At 39.1% G+C, this 22,773-nt stretch overlaps 1 protein-coding gene and 1 long non-coding RNA gene across 25 annotated transcripts in view; both read right to left on the bottom strand.

Annotated features, from left to right (window-relative positions):
• FHIT (fragile histidine triad diadenosine triphosphatase) overlaps positions 1 to 22,773 on the bottom strand; it is a 1,537,641-nt gene that overhangs the window by 485,887 nt on the left and 1,028,981 nt on the right. The window lies entirely within an intron of this gene.
• Positions 4,218 to 22,773, bottom strand: part of LOC129391544 (uncharacterized) — a 352,982-nt gene continuing 334,426 nt past the window's right edge. Inside the window, exon 4 of the long non-coding RNA XR_008615858.1 lies at positions 4,218 to 4,265. This is a non-coding gene — a long non-coding RNA (uncharacterized lncRNA). The remainder of the gene's footprint in view (positions 4,266 to 22,773) is intronic.

Here is a 22,773-nt window from a genome sequence, read left to right as displayed (position 1 = left end):
TGACACACTGAAGTGGCTAATGGCCAGAAAGTGGGATGAAGCTCAAAAGAAAGAAAAACTAAAAGAAAAAAGACGGAAAAGGGTCACAGATAATGTACACACAACTCTAAAAGCAGGCAAAAGATAGTCATGGTAAAAATACTAAGGGAGATTTTGAAGTTTGGGGCTTTTTTTTTTTCTTTCTTTCCCCTTTCCTAAAAGCTAAGAAAATCTCAATAAGGATTTGCTCTATTTCCTGGAGGTAGGGTCTTCCTGATACCTCTTTCCTAGCTTATGTGAGGTGGTAGTCTACAAGGAAAAAAAATGGTCCCTTCCTATGAAGAGTCAGCCAGAGATGAACTAGAGAACAGCACAATGACATATACTGCAGAGCTAGCACCAACAGCAGCAAGTCAAAGGGATAGTAGCAAAGGAACACAATTTATGCCTAGTTAAGTAATGCTTAAATAACCCATTTTGTTAAAGACTTCAGGGAAAAGGGATACATTTGGAATAAGAACACCTAAGTTTTCTGGACGTTAATAACCATGTGTTGATTGGCCTGATCCTTCGGGAGGGGCAGGTTGTCACCTGTTACACCACCCAAAGGCTCTCTACTAGAAAGTTTACTGGCTTGAAATGTATGTACTGTATGTACTTAAGGACAATTTTCATGGCTCACATGCAAAAATATAAAGCCATAGGGATTAAAACACTATTGTATTTGCACATGACCCAAAGGGACATTGACTCAAACACAAAGAAAAGTAGTAGATGATAAAGATGGCATTTCAGATCTGTGGGGAGAAAATAATCAACAAATGGCATTTGGTACCATGAGGCCATTGGAAAAACAAATTTGATCACTGTCTCACATTTTCTTTGAAATACATTCAAGACATATCAAAGATATAAACAGTAAAAATGTTATATTTAAAACATAAAAATATTACAATAACAAAAGTACTTGAAAAAATTATAAACATTCCTACAGTGAGGAAGAACTAAAAAGAAAGCCAAAAAAAAAAAAACTAAATACATTAAAAAACACAAAAGTTCAGTATAATTTTAAGCAAATAAACAGAAAATAAACCAACCCCAAAAACCTACTAAACATACAGGTAAAAGACAAACAGGCAAAAGTTGAGTGAACCTGAAGGATAGATGTGTAGTAAATTGAGCTCCATGGAAAACCCTAGAGCAAGCAGACAAATGGGGATGGAAGTGTGGAACTCTGCAGAGGCTGGAGACCTGGTAATGTGACAGATGCTATTCACAAAGGCCAGCAGAGACCATGCCTCCCTACCTACCAAATGGGTGCACAGTAGCCCAGTGACCCTAAGACGTTCAGTGGAGGTGCCAAGGGCGGTCTATAGGGTGTTGGGAATAGCAAACTTTTTAGAGTAGTGCCCTTCCCATATCAAAATCCTAGAGCTGCCACTAAGACGCCCACACCTTTTCTGATTAAATTAGGTTGACTTCCCATTGGCACTCAATTGAGAACTTGTAGGAGAGCTATCTAAAGAGACGATGAAGAATGCTTTGGGGATAAAGAAGGTACTAAAAGGGAGGAGCAGACGGGAGGGAAAACAGCATGCACCTTTATACATGAGGGGTAAAAGGAGAGCATTCTGGGAAAAAAGAAAGAGCAGAACAATTTTGAACAATTTGAAAATAAATATATACAGTGAGGTGCTTTGGTTACTTAATTTTTGACCTGCAAAATCGCTGCATCTTCCTACAGGTGCTGGCAGACCTAAACCATAAGTGGCCTCGGCCTCAATCCCAGCAGGAAGGGCATGGTGGAAAGAGAAAACTAGCTTGAGAACAGGTCTGACTGGCCTTGGTGCCCTGACCACATTCTCTATTCTTGCTACTCAAAGCGTGGTCCCCAGACCAGCAGTGTTGGCATCACCTGGGAACTAGCCAGAAATGGTGCTACCCTGGGAACACGTGGATCAGATTATGTTTTTTCACATGTACCCCAGGTAATTCGTATGCACAGTCAAGTTTAAGAGTATTTTGTCCTTGAGTGTCTGGGATCCATCCGCTCCTAATAAGCTGAGCAGGCCTGTGACGATATTGCTGATTTTACCCTCTAGGATCTGTGCCCTCCTAATTTCCACATTCCTTCCTAATTCCTAACCCTTCAAGTTAAGAGCAACCTGCCTTCCACTTGCCTGAGTGGTAACACCCTGCCTCTGTATTCTTTCGGTTTCTGCCTCTCATTCTTTCTTCTTTAAAAACAAACAAACAAAAACCAACAACAGCAACAGGTTTCAATTTAACGGCCAGTTTTGATCAATGGAGAAGATGTCTCTGTTGAGAGGATTCCAAGGCCATGTACATCAGCCAAGTGAATGAGATTTCCGAATTCAATCAGCCACAGGGGAATAGTGGCCTGCGTCACCTATTTGCCGTCTTCATTCTTCATGCTGCTTCCCTACCCAGGACCTCAACTTGGGTATATTTCTCTCTATTTGACTCCACACTCTACCTCTGAGTCTTAACTCCCTATCTTCCTGCATGACTCCACTACCACTCATGAAAGGAGAACTGGTAAAAACTACAAACTGCAGAGTCCAGTGATAGAACCATTGCATTTGTTTTGGAAATGTCTACTTGAATTAGAGAAAAAAGAGGAATCATTTAACTTAATTTATTTTACCCACTCTATAGCTGTTGTTTTTGAACTTGGCTTTGTACAGATGTTTACACTCTGACACTGGGGATTTTCCCCTCATCTTAAAGTTGAAGAATCTTATTCAAGGTCAGTATTCACTTGTTGGTAAAGCCAAGATTCAAAACAAGATCTGTCTCTGTCTCTGTCTCTCTGTAGTGGTGAAAACTTACCTTTTTGTAAGTAACAATCATATCAAGGAAAAATTTCAAGTGTCAGAGTAATGTTATGTCACATGAATAAAGATAACATCATATGACCGGAAAAAAAAAACCCCGAAAAACTACAAACTGCATGACTGACTCATGCCTTGTTTTGACTTCTAATCACAAGCAACAAGAAGCTTTTTCAAATAACTTGCCCGTATTTGTATGAACTTTATAATATTAAATGACACAAATTCCTCCTGAGGTGATTGGTCCATCACTTCCAGTGCAAGTGAAAGAATACTACATATGCCTTCTTAAATCATTCATTTCTAAAGGACATTGGGTTAAGATGACCACAAACTAAGTGAATGACATTTTGCTTAAAAGGTAGCACTGTAAATACCAGACTGCACTCAACAGGAAAATGAGAATTTCTCAGTTTAAAATCCCTCACCGTGAGGAGTATAATTAACAAAAACTATACTTCGAAAGTATGAACATTTAGAATACACATAGGCACTTTACAAGAATTACTATTATCCTCTCCAAACCTAAATGCACGCATGAGTATAATCACTGACCAGATGAAGGAATATAGCTCCTGAAAACAGACCTGTCTCAGGCCACACACTGCAGAACAGAGATGGTCTCAGTACCTGTAGGTCTCAATGGATAAGACTCAATAGTCAGGCTATGAATGCCTCAAACATGTGTCTTTGCAGGCTGACAGAGGAGGAGATAATTAGACTCCTCATCAACTTCCTAGTAATGTTCTATAAAGTGATAACAAATTTCTTAAAGAAAACCAAATGAAATAAAAACACCAACACTATTTAGTTGGCTAAAGAGCTCTCCAATGTCAGTTCCCAAGAGGGCCTCAGACAATTTCAGAAAGTAAGTGGACAACATTTGACCACACCAGTATGGACAAGACGGAAAAAAGGAACACACACACCTGTGACCGTGTGCTTCACAAGCCACTGTATTAAAGTGTAGGACGGAAGTCTTGAGGCACTTACTTAACATATTCAAAAACTTCTGGGGGCTGAGGGCATGCAATACCCTAGCCCTGCAAACAGTCTAGTGGGGAGACAGGCTTCCATACACATTATTGCACCAGAGTAAGATACACGCAGTCTCAGAGGCCAGCACTGAGAACAGTGGGGGCTAAAGAAGGAAGGAGAGCCCTCATCACAGCCAAAGTAGTTTAGGAAGGTGTCCCAGGGTAAGAACTGCTTGAAATAGGCGTCTTTTCCAAACTAATGAAGTTGAAAGTGATGCATTTTTAATTATCCCATTGCTCAGGATGGGTATTAGTTTCCTATTGCTGCTATACCAAACTACCACAAACTTAATGGCTTAAAACAACACAAATTTATCTTACCGTTCTGAAGGTCAGAAGTCTGAAATGGGTCTCTCTGAAGGAAGATCAAGATGTCAGTAGGGCTGTGTTCATTCTGGAGGGAGGAGGGGAGAATCCATTTTCTTGACCTGTCCAGCATTCCTTGGCTTGTGGACCCATCCCTCCATCTTCCAAGCCAGCAACAGCATGTTGAGTCCTTCTCATGTCACATCACTCTGACCTCTGCTTCCATCACCCTATCTCCTCCTCTCGGCTCTCTCTGACACTCCTGCCTCCCTCGCTCATTTATGAGGACCCAGTGACTACACTGGCCTGCCCAAATAAATAGGATATCAAGACACTTAATTTACATGACATCCATAAAATACCTTTTTGTCATTTAAGGTAACATTCACAGGTTCTGGGGATTAGGATGTGCACATCTTTGGGGTGCATTATTTTGCCTACCACAATGGGTTAGACATTCTCACACTGGCCCTAAGTGCAGATGAAAGAGGCAATGGCCTGAGATATCTGATCTTCAGGGGAAGTCTTATTCCTCAAGCCAGGTATTACAACTGGGCTGGCCTCAGCTATGAGGCAAATAGTAAGGCATTTGACCCCATTAAAAATTGTAGTGTATATATGTGTGTGTACTGTGTGTATTACACACAGCATCTACATTTAAGTATGTTATATAGATACTATATGGAGTAAACATTTTATTTGTAAAAAAAAAATACATCAAGCAGGATCACATCGGTCTCATTCCCTTCAACTCTGCTATGCTTTTGCATGAGTAAAAGAAAACAATGTGCTTATAGCTCATGTGCTGGGCACCACAGATAAGTACAAACACCCATGCAGAACCCAATGCACACAAGGCAATCTACCATGCATATTCCTGCCAAATAAACAAACAAACACACTACTTATTAAGGGAGTGTTTCTCACAGTATGGTGCGTTTTTCATTTACAAAATCAAACTTTTTAAAAAATTTCAAAAGAAATGCATTTATTTAGCATGCATTTAAGAAAATATGACCAGCATATCAAAGTCATGATTTCGTGAATATGAGAACTTCACACTACTCTGCTCGATACAGTAGGCACTAACCATAAGTGGCTCCTGAGCCCTTGAAATGTGACTTGTCCACACTGAGATGTGCTGTAAGTATAAAATACACACAGCATTTCAAAGTTCAGTATGAAAAAATAAGATCTCATAAAAAATTTTTTTAATATTGGTTACATGTTGAAATAATAGTCAGGATATAGTGGGTTAAATAAAAGCCATTATTATAATTAATTTCACCTGCTTATTTTTCCTTTCTTTAATGTGGCTACTAGAAAATTTTCTATGTGCCTTGCACTACATTTTCATTAAATAGCACTAACTTAGAACAAAGCAAAGTAGTCCATTAGTTAGAACAAAGGGAATTTTCCTAAGGTAAATAATAGTGAAGTTAGCATAAACACACCACAATTATTTTGAAACTTGTAAGTTAATAACTGATGTTTGGTGCTACTACTACAAACCATCACTGGACAAGAGAATCCAGCTTTTCATTATTTCTGGGAAAGAGATCTTAATCCTTTTGAAGTTGTTTAGTCCAATGCCAGGTAAGGCCAAATGATAAAAATTTTTCCTTGTATTGACTAGAAATCTGTAAATCCTTTGTGGAGTTCCCTACATTGACCTTAGTTCTGGCTGACAAATCAAAACACAAACCTACTCTCTACTACCCACAACAAGGGGTCTTAGGCCTTTGAAATTTCCCTTTAAAGGCAAAAGGCACTTGTGAAACTTACACAGCAGCTTTGTAACTTTATAAACTTGAAAGGCCACATTGTTGGAGGAAGATTCTTACTGCAGGCACTGGCATTCCCCATTGATGAACTTATGTCAGTTACTATCAGGTTGTGTACACACTTTCTGATGATGGATAAAACAAATGGATATGCCTCACAGGCACAGCAGGAATTAAAAATACATTAGTTTATTGCAACTTCAGATCTGGGATTGAGGAATGTTTGGATGATTCTTTTTTTTTTTTCAAATAAAGTTTAGATGAAGCAGGATTTCAGCACAGAATCCAGTTCTGAGACTCCCTGGGTCCAGCTGAGTACTTGGAGGGAAATCAAGTACATTTCATCTAAGGTATGGCATTAACTTTCATCAAAAAATTATCATATGCTCAGCCACAAATGGTTATTGTAAAAGCTTTATTAACCTAAGTGCATATAAAAATTGTGAATTCCTAATACAAAGCAGTATTTGACTTTTAAATTTCATTTTAAGCTTGGCCCGTTCACTTGGAATGTGATTACAGAGTAAATTAAAAAGTAATCACATGTGAATTACATTTCCTCATGAATGTAATGACTTCAGGAGGCTGATTAATGTTAAGCAGTGCCTGTCCTACTGCATACATACCTTCCCAGGTGAGATATGCAAGATAGCTGTCGTGAGTTGATTTAATTTTCTTTTACCAATATCCCAGAGAGAATACCTGCATATCTAACAGGCTCCTCACGTTCATTAGGACTGAGGATCTTCTTCTCTTTTGTCTGTCCAAGAACCTCCAGCAAAATAACATCATTGTCAACTTATGGTTATGAGAAATACCCAGTGGAGGAGGTCCAGCTCTGGCACCATTTTCTAACTAACCAAGTCTCAATTTCCAAATCTCTCTTTCTATCTTGTTGGCAAATTCTTCCAATTTAGATGGAATAATTCAAGAGAATCACTAAAAAATGCATGTGCACTGGTGTAAAGGTAACAAATTGTCTCACAAGGAATGAAAGCTTATTAATAATCTACAGGAGGATTACTGCAGAGAACAAAATTTAAACTATAAATTTAAACCATGTGGAGCACAAGATCATTAAAATACTTCCCTCGCAGGTAATGGGGTATGGGGAAGTCAAAAATATTTGCTTCTTTTCAGTATATTCAGGTCGAGGTATTATTTTCTAAAAAAAAGTTGTCAAAAGCATCATGCTATTGTTAGCAGTGGGAAAGGCTGGGTGCTTCATTATTCTTAGCCCAAAGAGAAGCAGATCATTACTGTGGATTTGGTAGTAAGCCAAGTAAAGCCAGATACCGAGAGTTACTTTAGGTTAAGAGTTGATGTTCATTCCTCTGACTCCCCACATCACTGAGAGGATGATGAACTAGTGCGGTATCATTAGCTGGACATTATACATCATAATCTAGGACACACAGAGAGAGTTGATGTGATAAAATTGTTATAACCCAATACCTACTCTTACTATAAGTGATACTCTCAGACATCACCTATTCTGTAGTTTTATTTTCTTGTTTCTTTTTTAAGTTTGGTGAGACATACTAAATTGAAATCACATTCCATGAATGAGTTATAACCAGCACTTGGAGACCTTCTGAACCAGGGAAATACGGAGATCGTCGGAGTTAGAAGATCACCATCTCATTTTATTGCCATTTAATTGTGGGCCCTCTGAGGAGATTGCTCCAAATGTCAGGTGTTCCTAACTCTGAGTGGGGTGGGCAAGGAAAGGGGTGACACGGAGAGAATTAACGTCAGGAGAATAAGACAGAAAAAGCACAGAATTCTGTAGTTTCTCCTAAAACTGGCCTTCGGGATGCTTTTTAATGTTTATGTTTGTTTTTATGTTTTTGTATATGTTATGTTTTCAGCCTGGGTATGTGAATTTCTAAATTGTTCTGTGCAAATTTCAAGAATAGCAGAAAGTCTTGTTTAAGTAGAAATTTTAAAACACTCAGGAATTAAGAAGAAATCCATGAGAACTCTGAACAGGTAACTTAGGCTTATCCCGCATTAGGGAGAGAATGGAGAGAATTTTTCTTCTGCTTTATATTGGGGATGCCAGATGCAGGTGACTAAAACTGTGAAACAATATACCAATGTACAGTAATTCCACTGCCTTAATTTGTGTGAAGAACACCAGTGTTCTTTTATTACACCAAAGGTTTTATTTCACATCCTGTTGTTCCTTATCTAAGCATTTTAAGCCCTTTACTAACATACTATATGATACCCAGCAGAGGGTGATGAAGATAGTGCATAAAAGAGAAAACACCTCATGGGATAATGGATGAGAGAAGAAACTGACCATATTTAACATAGACAAGGTAAGACTCGGGCACTATGGAAAGACTTAGGAACATAGCTCCTCCATCCAGAGGACAGTACTGGATCAAGGTCATGGAGGCAGAGATACTGGATTAAGGATGTCCCTGAGGTGCTAATGAGGGTTCTGTTACCCACAGGACTGGATTAATCAACTCCCCTTCTAGGCACTCCCCATCTGCAAACTGAGGAACGATACCTAACTTCTTTTCCAATATTTCAGGGCCTGATGTTTGACAGTGGCCTAAAGAGCTACAAGAATTCTGTGAATTCTGTTCTACCATGTTTGATTTACTGTTGTGGATAATATTGAACAAAACACAATACTCCCTAACATGTCTACTTTTCAGCCTCACCCTTCTCCCGAGATCTGTTTCTGGAATTATGCTACACACTACCAAAATTATTTTTACACAATGGAATTTAGCATACAATGGGTCCAGAACAAGGGAACGGAATCATTAAAATGTGAAAAGGACAAGATTTTACCAGAAATCTTTTGTTGCCACTTTTTAAAAAAAGACTGTCACTGAACTTTTAATTAGGTTCCAAAATTGTGACGTGAGACAATAACAGAATGGCCTATTTTAATGCTACATTGCTCTTAATGGTATCTGCTTAAAATTGGCCAGCCTTTGAAACACTCTGACATCACACTCTGACACCTAAAATGTTGAGGTTACTAATTAAGTTTTATTTCCTAAGATGCCTTTCTTTACTCCTTTGTTCACCCACACATCCATCTATTCACTCATCCATTCAACAAACATCTACATTTATTGCCCGGCATGAGGGAGAGACAGGCAGCAAGAAGAAAATGGTTTCTGTCTTCAACAGAGCTTATTAAAGTCCAGCTGGGAAGGCTGCCACTTACCTAACTTAAAATGAAACAACATGGATTGTCGGTACTCAGCCAAATTTGAAGAGACTCCAGTCTCTAAGTTTTGGTCTTTACTGTTCCCTCTAACACAGATTTCACTCCTGGTTTAGCGATTTAGCCACTGTTACTTCAAATACCCTGTATGTACTTCATATGTTGCACTGCTTTCACCAGCCCGGAGGTGGCCAGCCTCGCCGTGGAAAACATAGCTCCCTCTGGTGTCTTAAACAGAAACATGGTCACCCACAGCAGATTTTTACCATTATTCTAAACTCTACACTGTGGATTTCTATTTCTGAGGGCCACCACTAACCCTAATAACACGTTAAAGTACTTGGCAGAGCCGCTCAGAGGAAAAGAGATGCTGCATCAGGCAGTCAATCAGATGAAAAGAACCATTTAACAGCCACCCAGAACCTCTCCCCCAACGAAAGAATAGGACAGCCGTCTATAAGGAAACAAAATCACTTGTATATAACTATTTCAAAACCAACATTTGACCACCTATTGCAGTGCTGAAGCCATGACATGAGAATTTATTATACTAGTCACTCTACTTTTGCATATGTTTCAAATATTCCATCATAACATTTTTTTAGACAGTCATTGCTAATGAACACCTGAGTTAGTCCATTGTATATTGGATCTAGATATTACCCACACTTTCAGCAAAAACCTGAACTAGACCCCAGGTGAACTTACTTTGGATCCTTGGGGAGAAAAAAAAAAGAATGCTTTAGAAAACTTTGAATTGTGTCATGTTAGCCTAGCATAGGAATTATAGCCATCAAACCTACTCTTACCAAACAGCTGACTGTTACAAGAGATGGCTGCCTGTCCCAGGAGCTCCTACATTCCCTTAGAATCGTCTAGTGACAGAGAGAAGGGAAACCACCTTGGAAAATTTTGTAGGCTGTTAACAGGCTGTTAGGAATTTTTGGCTACGCGGGCCTCCCTCTGTTGTGGCCTCTCCCGTTGCGGAGCACAGGCTCCGGACGCGCAGGCCCAGCGGCCATGGCTCACGGGCCCAGCCGCTCCGCGGCATGTGGGATCTTCCCGGACCGGGGCACGAACCCGCGTCCCCTGCATCCGCAGGCGGACTCTCAACCACTGCGCCACCAGGGAAGCCCTGTTAGGACTTTTTAATCCACTGATCTAATGCATAAAAATGAGCAGAGTACTACAGTGTTATAGTGGAAAGAACATCTTTCCAGAGGAAGATCCCTGAATTTTAGTCAAGATTTTGACACTGCGCCTTTGTCACTTTATGCCTTTAAGGATACCACTTCACTCTTCTGGACCATATTTACCGACAGGAAAATTTAAGGAGTTGGACCTACAAGTTATGAAGGAAGATTGCCGTCTCTTATGACCTCTGTAGTTCATGGACACCATAATATGAAAGTATTTCGAGGCTGCATTTCCAGGTGGGATTAGCAGTACTCCCTTCACTTTTTCTGACTCTGTTAAAGTACCAGACACCACCCCGACGACCACGACAGTTTGTAAAGAGAAGGAGGGCTGCCACCCAAATACACCTTCTTTATTACGGCATGTAATCAGATGCTCGCTGGCACTAATTTACATATTCACAGTTGTACATGAGACATTACTTCTAAAGAGTAGCTATGGTTGCCTGATTGCAAATATGTAATTAATTTAGAAAAAGGCTGCTATAAAATTACAATCCAAGCAATCTCAGCAGGTGTCTTTGTAGTTAGAAGAACATATCTTTCCACAAATACTCATTATTTATTATATATTCTTAGAAAGAGACAGTCCCCTACTGGCCCAGTGTAGAAGCACCGAACCCCGTTTCTCACTAGACACCACCCCGACGACCACGACAGTTTGTAAAGAGAAGGAGGGCTGCCACCCAAATACACTTTCTTTATTATGGCATGTAATCAGATACTCGCTGGAACTAATTTACATATTCACAGTTGTACATGAGACATTACTTCTAAAGAGTAGCTATGGTTGCCTGATTGCAAATATGTAATTAATTTAGAAAAAGGCTGCTATAAAATTACAATCCAAGCAATCTCAGCAGGTGTCTTTGTAGTCAGAAGAACATATCTTTCCACAAATACTCATTATTTATTATATATTCTTAGAAAGAGACAGTCCCCTACTGGCCCAGTGTAGAAGCACTGAACCCCGTTTCTCATTAGGAGGCCGAGATGCGGCAACCATGGGCTCTTTAGAGAGAATTTTATGTATTCTCTGCCTTCACGTGTATCTATGTGAAGCTGTACCAACCTTGAAGCACCTTTCTTGATTTTTTTTAAGGTTACACGCAGAATGGCATCCCCTTTCCACAAATACTCATTATTTATTATATATTCTTAGAAAGAGACAGTCCCTACTGGCCCAGTGTAGAAGCACTGAACCCCGTTTCTCATTAGGAGGCCGAGATGCGGCAACCATGGGCTCTTTAGAGAGAATTTTATGTATTCTCTGCCTTCACGTGTATCTATGTGAAGCTGTAACAACCTTGAAGCACCTTTCTTGATTTTTTTTAAGGTTACACGCAGAATGGCATCTCACAGTATCACTAAGAAAACTACTTCAACACCTCAGTTTTTCTATGACCTCAGTTCTATCTACTTTCATTTATAAATCTGAAGCATAGAATTTGAGTGATAGAAGAATTTGTTTCACATATTAAAATATAACTCAAATAGAACTACACACACACACGAGTGCTTGGTAGAACTGGTGAAATCTGAATAAATTCTGTGGATTACACGGACGTCAGTTTCCTCATATTGGTATCATACTATAATTAAGCAAGACACCAACATTAAGGCATGTGTGTGAAGTGTACATGAGATCTCCTGATATATTATTTGTAACTCCTGGGAATCTACAATTACTTTTATTTTTTTTTTTATTTTTATTTTTTTTTTGCGGTATGCGGGTCTCTCGCTGTTGTGGCCTCTCCCGTCGCGGAGCACAGGCTCCGGACGCGCAGGCCCAGCGGCCATGGCTCACGGGCCCAGCCGCTCCGCGGCATGTGGGATCTTCCCGGACCGGGGCACGAACCCGTGTCCCCTGCATCGGCAGGCGGATTCTCAACCACTGCGCCACCAGGGAAGCCCTACAATTATTTTAAAAGATAAAGTTAAAAAAAGAAAAAAATAATGACCCCCAAATGGTAAAGAAACCCATATATTTAAAAAGGATATTAAAAAATAGCCAGAATCCTCACTGAATACCTTTCCTTCAAAAAAAAATTTCTGTCATGATAATAAAATTAATATCCTTCAATGAAGGCATAAAAGTCACCACTACTCACCCCAGGAAACAAAGACCATCTCTTTTAAAAATATTTATAGGACCTGAAATGACCTTCCCACCCCCAGATTATACCAAGAGTTTTTACTACTGAAAGCTCTTTCTTTTTTTTTTTTTTTTCTGCAGTACGCGGGCCTCTCACTGCTGCGGCCTCTCCCGTTGCGGAGCACAGGCTCCGGACGCGCAGGCTCAGCGGCCATGGCTCACGGGCCCAGCTGCTCCACGGCATGTGGGATCTTCCCCGACTGGGGCATGAACCTGTGTCCCCTGCATCGGCAGGCGGACTCTCAACCACTGCGCCACCAGGGAAGCCCCTGAAAGCTCTTTCTTAAAACTAATAGTTATAAAATTACATTACAGTTGTGCAAAATAATGAATTAGAGCTATTCAGTGGCCTTGAAGGAATTTCCACAAATAATTATTGAAAGAGAAAAGAGTCAATAAAATTCCAGTGTTGTAAAACAGTAAGAAAAAAATCCTTCCAGATATGAATGTGTAAATACACATATATACACATATGTGTTATTATATAGATACATTAGCACGCTGAAAAATATGGAAGCATCATCATAGGTCAGGACTTTACAACTGTTTTCACATCTCAGCACAGATATACAAGAACAACTTTTATATGACACACTGGGGTAAAAGAACTGAGACTGTGCATGGCCAGAAGTGACCAGCCCAAGGATTCAGCCACCAATGAATTAACATTTGAGTGCAGTAGATGGAAAGTTCTAAAGGAGCTTGTTCACTAAGGGAGATCTGCAAAGGGAAGAAGTAGGATGGATGGTGGTGTGGATGGTGAGGGTTTTGAGAATGGTGAGGGCACAGTGCTGAGTGAAAACGGGGCGGGAAGGGATTGAAGGTACAAAAATACACATACACACATTTATACATATGTGTATATATACTTACATGTGTGCATGTGTATACAAAATTGCGTGACCGTGGACTTCCCTGGTGGCACAGTGGTTAAGAATCCGCCTGCCAATGCAGGGGACACGTGTTCGATCCCTGGTCCAGGAAGACCCCACATGCCATGAAGCAACTAAGCCCGTGCGCCACAACTACTGAGCCTGTGTTCTAGAGCCTGTGAGCCACAACTACTGAAGCCCTCGTGCCCTAAAGCCCATGCCCTACAGCCCACGAGCCACAACTCCTGAGCCTGAGTGCTGCAACTACTGAAGCCCCACGCCTAGAGCCCGTGCTTCACGACAGGAGAAGTCCCCGCTCACCACAACCAGAGAAAGTCCGCATGTAGCGACAAAGACCCAACAGAGCCAAAAATAAATTTTAAAAATAAAATAAAAATAAAATTTAAAAATTGCATGATCATATTTATGTGTTTTTGGTGAAACTATGTTTTAAAAACTTGTCTTATGTCTTAAAAATAACACAGAAAATGAGTTCAACTAGATGATCCACTAAGAATTTCTCTCTTGGATTTTTTTTTTCTTGTTGTTGTTAAAATCAAAAGGGCACAGGATTTCTCCTTTCTTGCTCCCAAGACCCAGTGCCTGTGATATAAAAACCATGCTCTAAGATGTCTGAGGTAAGTTGTCCTGTGTGTATAAGTTTCAGAGGAAAAGTGGCTCTTCAGACTCCAGAGGTACTAGAGTTTGTACATGGCCACCTGGCATATCTGGGTAGGGGTTGACTTTCTCAGCAAGCCAAGACTTATTGCCAAAAGCACAATCTTTTTCCCTTTTGTTTTGACTTAACATGCCAGCAAAACAGCACAAAACTGTAGGAATTAAACCTAATCCATTATAGCTATGTTCTCTAAGGCATAAAGGAGGCAAGGGCTGAACCAAAACAAACTTATCAATCATGCAGTGCAGGGCCACTTGTATGATTAGCATAATTCTTTAAAAGAATGCAGACAGGTAGGCAGTTCTGCCATTAAATTATCCTGTTTAAGGAAAATGCAGACTCGGTAGGCATTTCTAAGTGGGACAGTCTAAGTTTCAATAGGGTGCTTCATTAAATGTGTGTGTGTGTGTGTGTGTGTGTGTGTGTGTGTGTGTGTGTGTGAGACAGAGACAGACAGACAGACAGAGATGATAAAAAGAAGCTGCCCTTTAAAAATCCCCACACCATATACTTTTGTTAATTTAATTTGGAGTCAGCTGTACCTTTAACAGTTCACTTCTGTTGCAATCACTGTTCCAGTTTAGTGTCACATATATTGTCATACTTTCATTGAAACTCTTACCTCAATAAAAAGAAAAGATTCCCCCCATTAGACCCACCTCAAAAGAATATCTTTGTGAGCCAGCACACAGACACACACACACACACACACAGAGCCACATCAGAAGTGGGATGCAAGTGATCTTTAGGGATCCGGCAAAAGCATTAAAAAAAAAAAAATCTCAGAACATACCTAGGAAAGCCAAATTTACTTCCTTAACCAGCAAAGTGCTATCTCAAATATGTTAAGTAAGTAGGGAGTGTGAGTGTGTGTATATACCAATAAGTACCTAGGGGGAAAAAAAAACAAACAGAAGGAAAGGGGAAAAATCAATACAACACTTTAGAAAATGTCAAAAAGCTATGGAATGTATCTGTATGTAAGTTCCACTCACTGCCCCTTAAAAAAGTCTTTTGGATTTTTCTGGAAAACGTTAGGCACATAAAACATGAAAACTCAAGATATTGGTTGGCAAGGCTATGGAATGGGTAATGTTTTCCTAGAATAAAGGCTGCATTCCCTTTGCAGATAAATTTGCAATTTACTGTGCACAATTTGGAACGTGATACCTTACTGGAGCAAATTCACACCTAGGGAAGCCTAGGACCTAGCAAACTGGGTGATGCAACAGTGTAGATGTCCAAATGAGGTAACCAACAAGATCCGGTAAGTACTTGACAATAATGTTTTTACTAGAAGTGCTTGGCCTGTGCCATTTTACCAGCAGTTCCTCTAGTATTGGGATACATTTGAATCTGTCATTTTAAATGCATTTACGTTTAATCTGTGTACACGAATTGCTGACCAAGCCAAGCGTGACATGTCATACTGATGATGTGTTAAGCTGAGGAAATTCAAAGTGCCACAGGTGAAACCTTAACCTTAGGAAACATTTTAATCACATTTTTCCTGGAGAAGCTTATTAAGAGATACAGGTTTTCAGAACTTGACAAATTTTCTTTATCCTGTGCCAGGTCTGAGGTGAGCAAAGTGTACTCTAAAATCACCTACCCCAAACTGTAAACTCATCTTCGGAAATTAGATGTTGACATTTAAGCATCTTATAAAAGTCAAAGCTTACTAGGACGGCTGAGAAGCTAAAAATCCTAAATGCCTACATTATGGGAAGGGACATTAAGACAGAGACCAATATTGGCGAGTATATTTAAAATTAAGTTTATCTAGTTTTCTGGGTTATCACATGGCAAGAATATACTCATTCTTTGGCATACAATGTATGTATTTTCAATCTCTGTTAACAAATAGTTGTCTATCTTTTCAAAGCATTGGTTATTATTTTCCACAAAAGCTTGGTTTTTCAACAGTATGATTTCATGTTTGTGGACTATAAAGTATGGCTCTGAGACTATAAAAGAATATAATCGCTAAGGAAGGCAATGGATTTCTGTGTGGGCAAAAGTTTTAGACCTTTCTTTTAGCTGAATGACATGAGAGAGCCACTGAGCTCTAAGTTTCCATGACTGGCTGTAAAATGGAGATAGCATTCATTCATTCGTTTGATAAGGATTAAGAGAACATCTGCATTATTTTTTCAGGTACAGAGCAGGGTGACAAAAAACACACTGATTCTGCCTTTAAGAAAATTTGCAATCTACTGCTTTTCATCTACTTCAACTCAGAGACAAAGAATGTTTATAAAATTTATTGAATTCTCAGAATAAAAGTACACTATAGAGAACATTCAAAATTCAAAAGAGGACTCAAAAACAAATGCTAAAACATTTATCCAACTTATTCAGGCCTTATGAACCTAGTGACTAATATATTTTAGAATATCTTATTTTAGCTACACTATAGTTTGTAAAAAAGAAAAAATTGATTTATTATAAAATCACAGTAAGTAGTACTATGCCAGCTGAGTACTCTTTTGTAAGCATTTACACATCTGTAACGTGTCTGGGCACTGTACTAATGGCAAGGGACACAAGGACACATTACAACCCTGTGATCTTGAGAAGCTTATGGTCCAGAAAGGAAAACTAATGCATTGCTGGTTACTTGACATCCATCCCCATCTTTCCCTCACTCCGTCTCTCTTACATAACTACCTCAGATTTAGTCCAGGCAATCCACTACCCCACCACCACCCCCCGACAGAGCCTAAGGCTTCCACTAAGCCAGTAGTAGGATATGTTTCCTACTATTGATGATAAATCCAACTGAATATTTAGTATATAATAAATACTGCATCCTCAAATTATTGAAGGCAAGATGGAGTGTTTAATGGCACTGTTGGGATAATTACATAGTCACATGAAGAAAGCTAAAACCAGATCCATTCGTTAGACTATAAACCAGGAGAGATTCCAACTGGATCAAATATTTAACTATTAAAGGTGAAACTAAGCACTAGAATAAAACATTGGTAAATTTCTCAATAACCTACTAATGAAGAATCCTAGGATTCCTAACCATGAATTAGTTAAACTATAGGAATCCTAACTATGATTTAAAATGCAGAGGCAATAAGGGAAAAGACAGAAACTTGTGCTTATATTAAACACTGTATGGAAAAGGTTCAAAAGAAGACTGGAAAAAGATATTTGTAACTTACACCAGAGACAAAAGTTCCCAATATATACAAGGCTTCAAAAATTAGAAAAAGAGGTCAACAATCAGAGTGAAAAATGAGTTAGAAATATGAAATGATCAGTCACAGGTAAGTATATGCAAATGGATCTCAACCATATGAAAAAAAAAATTCTACTTTGCTTTTAAGAAGAGAAATGCAAATTAAAAGTATACTGAGATGACATTTCTTTCCTATCAGATATGCAAATCTTTCAGTTTGACAACATAGTATGTTGGCCCAACTTGTGGAAATAGAAACTCTCTTATAGTTCTGGGGTGAATGCAACGTGGCACTTACAAACCCTATGGAAGGAAATTTGTCAATACTGAGCAAAATTCCACAGGCATTTATCCTCTGACAGAAATTCCACTTCTGGGAATCTATCCAAAAGACATACTGGCAAAGAATAACAAAAGATATATGCACAAAGCTATTCACTGCAGCATTATTTATAATAACAAAGACAGGAAACAATCAAAATATCTATAAATAGGGGATGGGTTGAATAAAGTGTGATAAAACCACACAATGGAGTACTATGAAACTGTGAAAAAGAAATATCTCTAGAAAGTGCAATGGAGGGCTCTCCAGGGTATTTTGCTAAGGAAAAAACGTTAGAGAAAATCATACAGTGTATCCTAAACTTACCAAAGAAACGATGTGGCCCACATGTCTGTGTATGTATGTATGTTTATACATACATATGTGTATATGTACACATACACACATATGTACAACCCTATCTATACGTATTTGCTTATGTCTTAAAAGTAGAATAAGAAACTAATAAAAATCTGTGGGAGGAAGAGACAGGATACAGGGAAGAGAAAGAAATTAGACTTCTTTGACTATACCTTGTTTTAGAGATTCAATTTTTGGAATCATGTAGTAAATTTTCTACATAATTACAAAATAAAACTAAATATAAAAAAGCAATCTCTATAAATCAGAAGTGAAATAAGACAAATAAACCTGATTTCTTATCTAGTTGGTGTGGTAAGCATTCACAGAGGGACTATTCCAAGTGACTATTTAATAACAAGGTAATTTGGAGAAAATGTCTTAAACTGTTCATAGTAATTACATTATTCATGGTAAAACTGGCATTGTTATTCTGAGACTTGTGCATATACTGTGGATAAGTCAAAGTAATTATAACGTTATCATTAAGAACTGAGGGCTTTTTGTTTTGTTTTGTTTGTTTTTGGTGTAGTTGAAAAGGCGTTCTGATTAGAGAAACCCACGCTCCTAAAGACTATTCGACAAGTTGTCTTAGCTTCCTCCACAGACTTTTGTCTCTCACGTTATTGTCATGACATCCATCCTTGAGCTGTTATTTTTCACGTGACAAGGCCAACATGTGTGCACAAACATAAAAGTATATTTTTTATGTATATAGACACATGCATACACTTATTTAGATCACACACTCTCATGCATTCATTACATTTTTGACTTGAGGAAATAGCTCTCTAGCTCAATTCTCCCAGGTTGAGGGTCAGAGTCTGCCCTTGCCCAGCATCAGACTTCACCTTCTTCCCACCAATTTGTCCTAAGCTGCTGGCTCCTTTCAGTCAACAGGCAGAAAACTCTTCTCCTCAAATGTATGCTGTCTTTCTAGCTTGAATTCATCAATGTGGATTTCAGAGCTACTAGTGGAAACCAATTTAAGGTATGAGTTGAATTTAAAAGAAGCGCCATCTCCAGCCACAATCTTATCTTCAAAAAAGGGGAACATGAAGCACTCCCAACATCAGGACACACAGCCCAGAAGCCATGTAATATCCATTGGTAGGATGGGCCAATGGGAAACTAATGTGAAAACAATGTTTGGACCTTGTTTTAGATATAAAAGGTTTAGCCTGTGTATATTATAGCAGACCTCTAATTATTAGAAAACAGACTCTCGAGACCTGAAGGATAACAGAGCTTCAGATAGAAGACACCTCTTGAGACAAGACTGATATCTATTTCTAGGACAGTTGAGGACATGTTCTCCAAAAAACCTCTCTCTTTACCATAATAGATGTATAAGCAGAAATATTTCTGAAGCCAAAATGTCTTTTAAAAAGTAAAAGAAAAATCTAAAGAACTAGTAAGAAGAGGAGAAAATCTTTTAAAAAGTAAAAGAAAAATCTAAAGAACTAGTAAGAAGAGGAGAAAAAAAATCTATGTGCAAAGTAATTGTAATTATTTGTTTGTTTGGAAAAATAAACATGGTCTGCAACATATAGGAAACGAAATAATACTGGGCATGGAGCTAAAAAGGATCACACGAGAAAAGCCAGACTGAAATGGAAGATGTGCAAAGTTAGAATAGACTTAAGGAAAAAGAAAGTGGTGGAGCAATCCTGAGCGCTAATGGTTTTCCGAGAGACAAGGAGAGAGTGGCTGTCGGGCAATGCTTCCACCAACCTGAAAGCAAAACAAAAGAGAAGAATCTTCCTCTCTCTGAAAGTACGTAGCACTTTACGATGTACCAGCTTAACGTTCTTCAGAGGTTTCTTGTTTTTATTATTCAAGACTCCTTGGTTGCAGATGGCAAGAATGAGAATCAAACTCTCTTCAGCTGGAAAGAGACTTCATTGGCTTATATAACTAGGCATTCTAAAGATAAACACAACGTCAGGCAAATCTGGATCAAGGGAAATACCCTTTCTTATTCGCTCTCCCCCATCTCTCCTTTCTATCTCCAAATTCCTTTTGTCTCTGATTATCTTGGGTTTTTGACCTCATACTCCTCTTCTGCAAGTGGACTCTGAAACCCCAAATCCACAGATTTCTACAAGCCTTCTTTCTTCATTTATCAAATCTCATGGAAGGTTCTGATTGGCCCTGCTTAGAAAATGCAACAGCTCCCCAGATCAATCATTAAGGGTATATGCCTGTGATAGCAAATTGTCCAGGCCCAAGTCAAGTGCCCACCCCATGCAAACAGGACACTGTGCTTGCCAATTCCATCGGAAGCCCATAGGATGGGGAAGGTGCAGTTTTCCAATAGATCCCAACAAAAGATGTCTCTCACTATCCTTTCAATAAGATTATTAGCCTTCTGGGGACAGGGTTATCTCAAACTTTTTTGGCCTTTTCTACATTGTCCTACAACACTCCTCTAATACATGCCTTGCGAGGAAGCACACATTTCCCAGAATTTTCACTGTAGGCATCCTCAAGGAATAATTCCTACTGACTGCAAACCTATCCCTTCAAGATTCCGTTAATTGACTGCGATCACCTAACTAGCAGATGAAAACTGCTCAGAGTACCAGGAGCATCAGGGAGACAAGGACATCAATTTGAAAACACCATCATTAGAAAGCAGGTCTATCCACATTCCCTATCGTTAAGTTATGGATTGAAAGCACTTAAAATACAAACATTTTTAGAGATGAAAAATTGGATTGTTCACATAATCCAAGGATCTTATAACTGTGGTGTGTGGAACACAGGGGTTGTGCGGCATTATCTCCTGGAGTGAGAAGTTCTGAGGGTGATCACAGGTAGGGAAATGAGGAAGACACTAGGCAGAGAAGCTTCCAGGCCCTATCCTCACTACAGACAGAAGGTCAAAGATTATATGTCTATCTCTGTCTTATTTGAGAGGCTCACATTAACTTTTGTTTGAAAAAGGATTTTACTGCCAAATCACAAAGAGAGAGAGAGAGAGAGAGACAGAGAGAGAGAGGGAGAGAGAGAGAGAGAGAGAGAAACTATACAACCAACCAAAAAACTGCAGTTTTAGGGCTTCCCTGGTGGCGCAGTGGTTGAGAGTCCGCCTGCCGATGCAGGGGACACGGGTTCGTGCCCCGGTCCTGGAGGATCCCACGTGCCGCGAAGCAGCTAGGCCCGTGGGCCATGGCCGCTGAGCCTGTGCGTCCGGAGCCTGCGCTCCGCAGCGGGGGAGGCCACGGCAGTGAGAGGCCCGCATACCGGGAAAAAAACAAACAAAACAAAAAAACCTGCAGTTTTAGTCTAATCACTTCATTTTACCAAAAAGAAAACAGCTCCTAAATTACAGACCTGGACTTAATTTGGGAACATCCGAATCTCACTCCAGCACTCTTTATTTCACCAGGCTGCCTTTCCTAACTTGATTTTGCAAAGATTTTTTTTTTATAGTATTCTATTCTTGAGTCCTTAAACTACATATAAATATGTGAATTATATAAAATTCTTATCAGAATTTTAGAATTCTGCCTGAACCCTCAAAACTCCTAAAGACAATGTCAGTGTCAAGTATGGACATAAGAAGCAAAAGTATCTACCTACCCATCTAATGAAGTATTGATGAATCTATCTACTAAATGCTTACAAAAGGCCATTTAATTAAAGTGAATAGTTCTAGCAATCACCTTGGTTTACAACATTTAGAAGCAGGAGTAAATAATATTTAAAGATCATTCCACCATACTTCTCTTCCATTTGCATACACATCATATGCACAATGCTTGGACTCGGTAATGCAAAATTCCAATAATCTTTAAGAGAACATTTAAAGACTTTACGACTGAAAAGAAAATTTTTGGAGTACTTTTGAACCTATTTTCTAAAACTAAATGACTTTTTAAAGGCTTAATTACCATGAGAAATAAATACGTACATTGGTACGTGAATCATAATAAAATGAACACGTGTGGTCCACAGTAATTGAAGAGACATCAGAGCCAAGACTATATTTCAGAATGCCAGCTGAAAGCTTTGACCAGGAAGGGAAGAAATATCGGCCCATTGCCCAAGAAATCACCTGCTATATTGGCTTTTAATTCATTTAAAAAACTAGAGAATTTATATATAAACTGTGGACAATTTTAAGAAGGTTTGGGGGTAACCTGAGCACATAGTCTTAAAGAACCTCTCCAGGACAGCTACATGCAATTCTTCGTAAGCGTCAAATCTGTTTGTTCGTTAACTTTATTATTCAGAGATTAATATCAAATACTAATACACCTAAGAGTTAAAACTAAAATGCCAGTTAAATGAAAAGCTAAAACCCTGAAGACCTATTGCATTTTTCCACATGTCTAAAGTTGTTTTTAATAGTGTTAGGTCAGGTTCTATTTTCTCACTGGGTGTAAGATACAGCATTGCAATGTCCCAAATGTAGTACAGTCATAAGCAAAAACTTTCACAAACCGTTTATAAAACTACTCAATGTACTGCCTGTCTATCTAGAACTAGGCTGAAATACACTGATCAGAGCACGTTTGCAACCTACTAATCCTATGGCTTGTACTTCAACAAGGCTGGTTGGATAGATAATCCAGACACATGCAGGGTTCCATAGCACAAAACATTTTTGAATGTCTTAGGCTATTACCTAAGCCAAAAGCAAAATTGATTTTTCCAGACATGTTCCAGTGTCTGCTCACCCTTTTCTGCTACCACCTGTCATCTCACTCCCCTGATAAAACTCTTGACATATTCTGCAGTATCCTCTACTCCTTTCCCATTCCAAACAGCTGTCTTCCCTTCCTGGCAGGAGCTCCCCAACATCTGGACACTCAGGATGGCTACTGT

This window comes from Physeter macrocephalus, chromosome 18 (genome assembly GCF_002837175.3).
Source record: "Physeter macrocephalus isolate SW-GA chromosome 18, ASM283717v5, whole genome shotgun sequence".
Lineage (NCBI taxonomy): Eukaryota > Metazoa > Chordata > Mammalia > Artiodactyla > Physeteridae > Physeter > Physeter macrocephalus.
The sequence above is the reverse complement of the archived record's forward strand: the minus strand, read 5'-3'. Positions and strand labels throughout refer to the sequence as shown.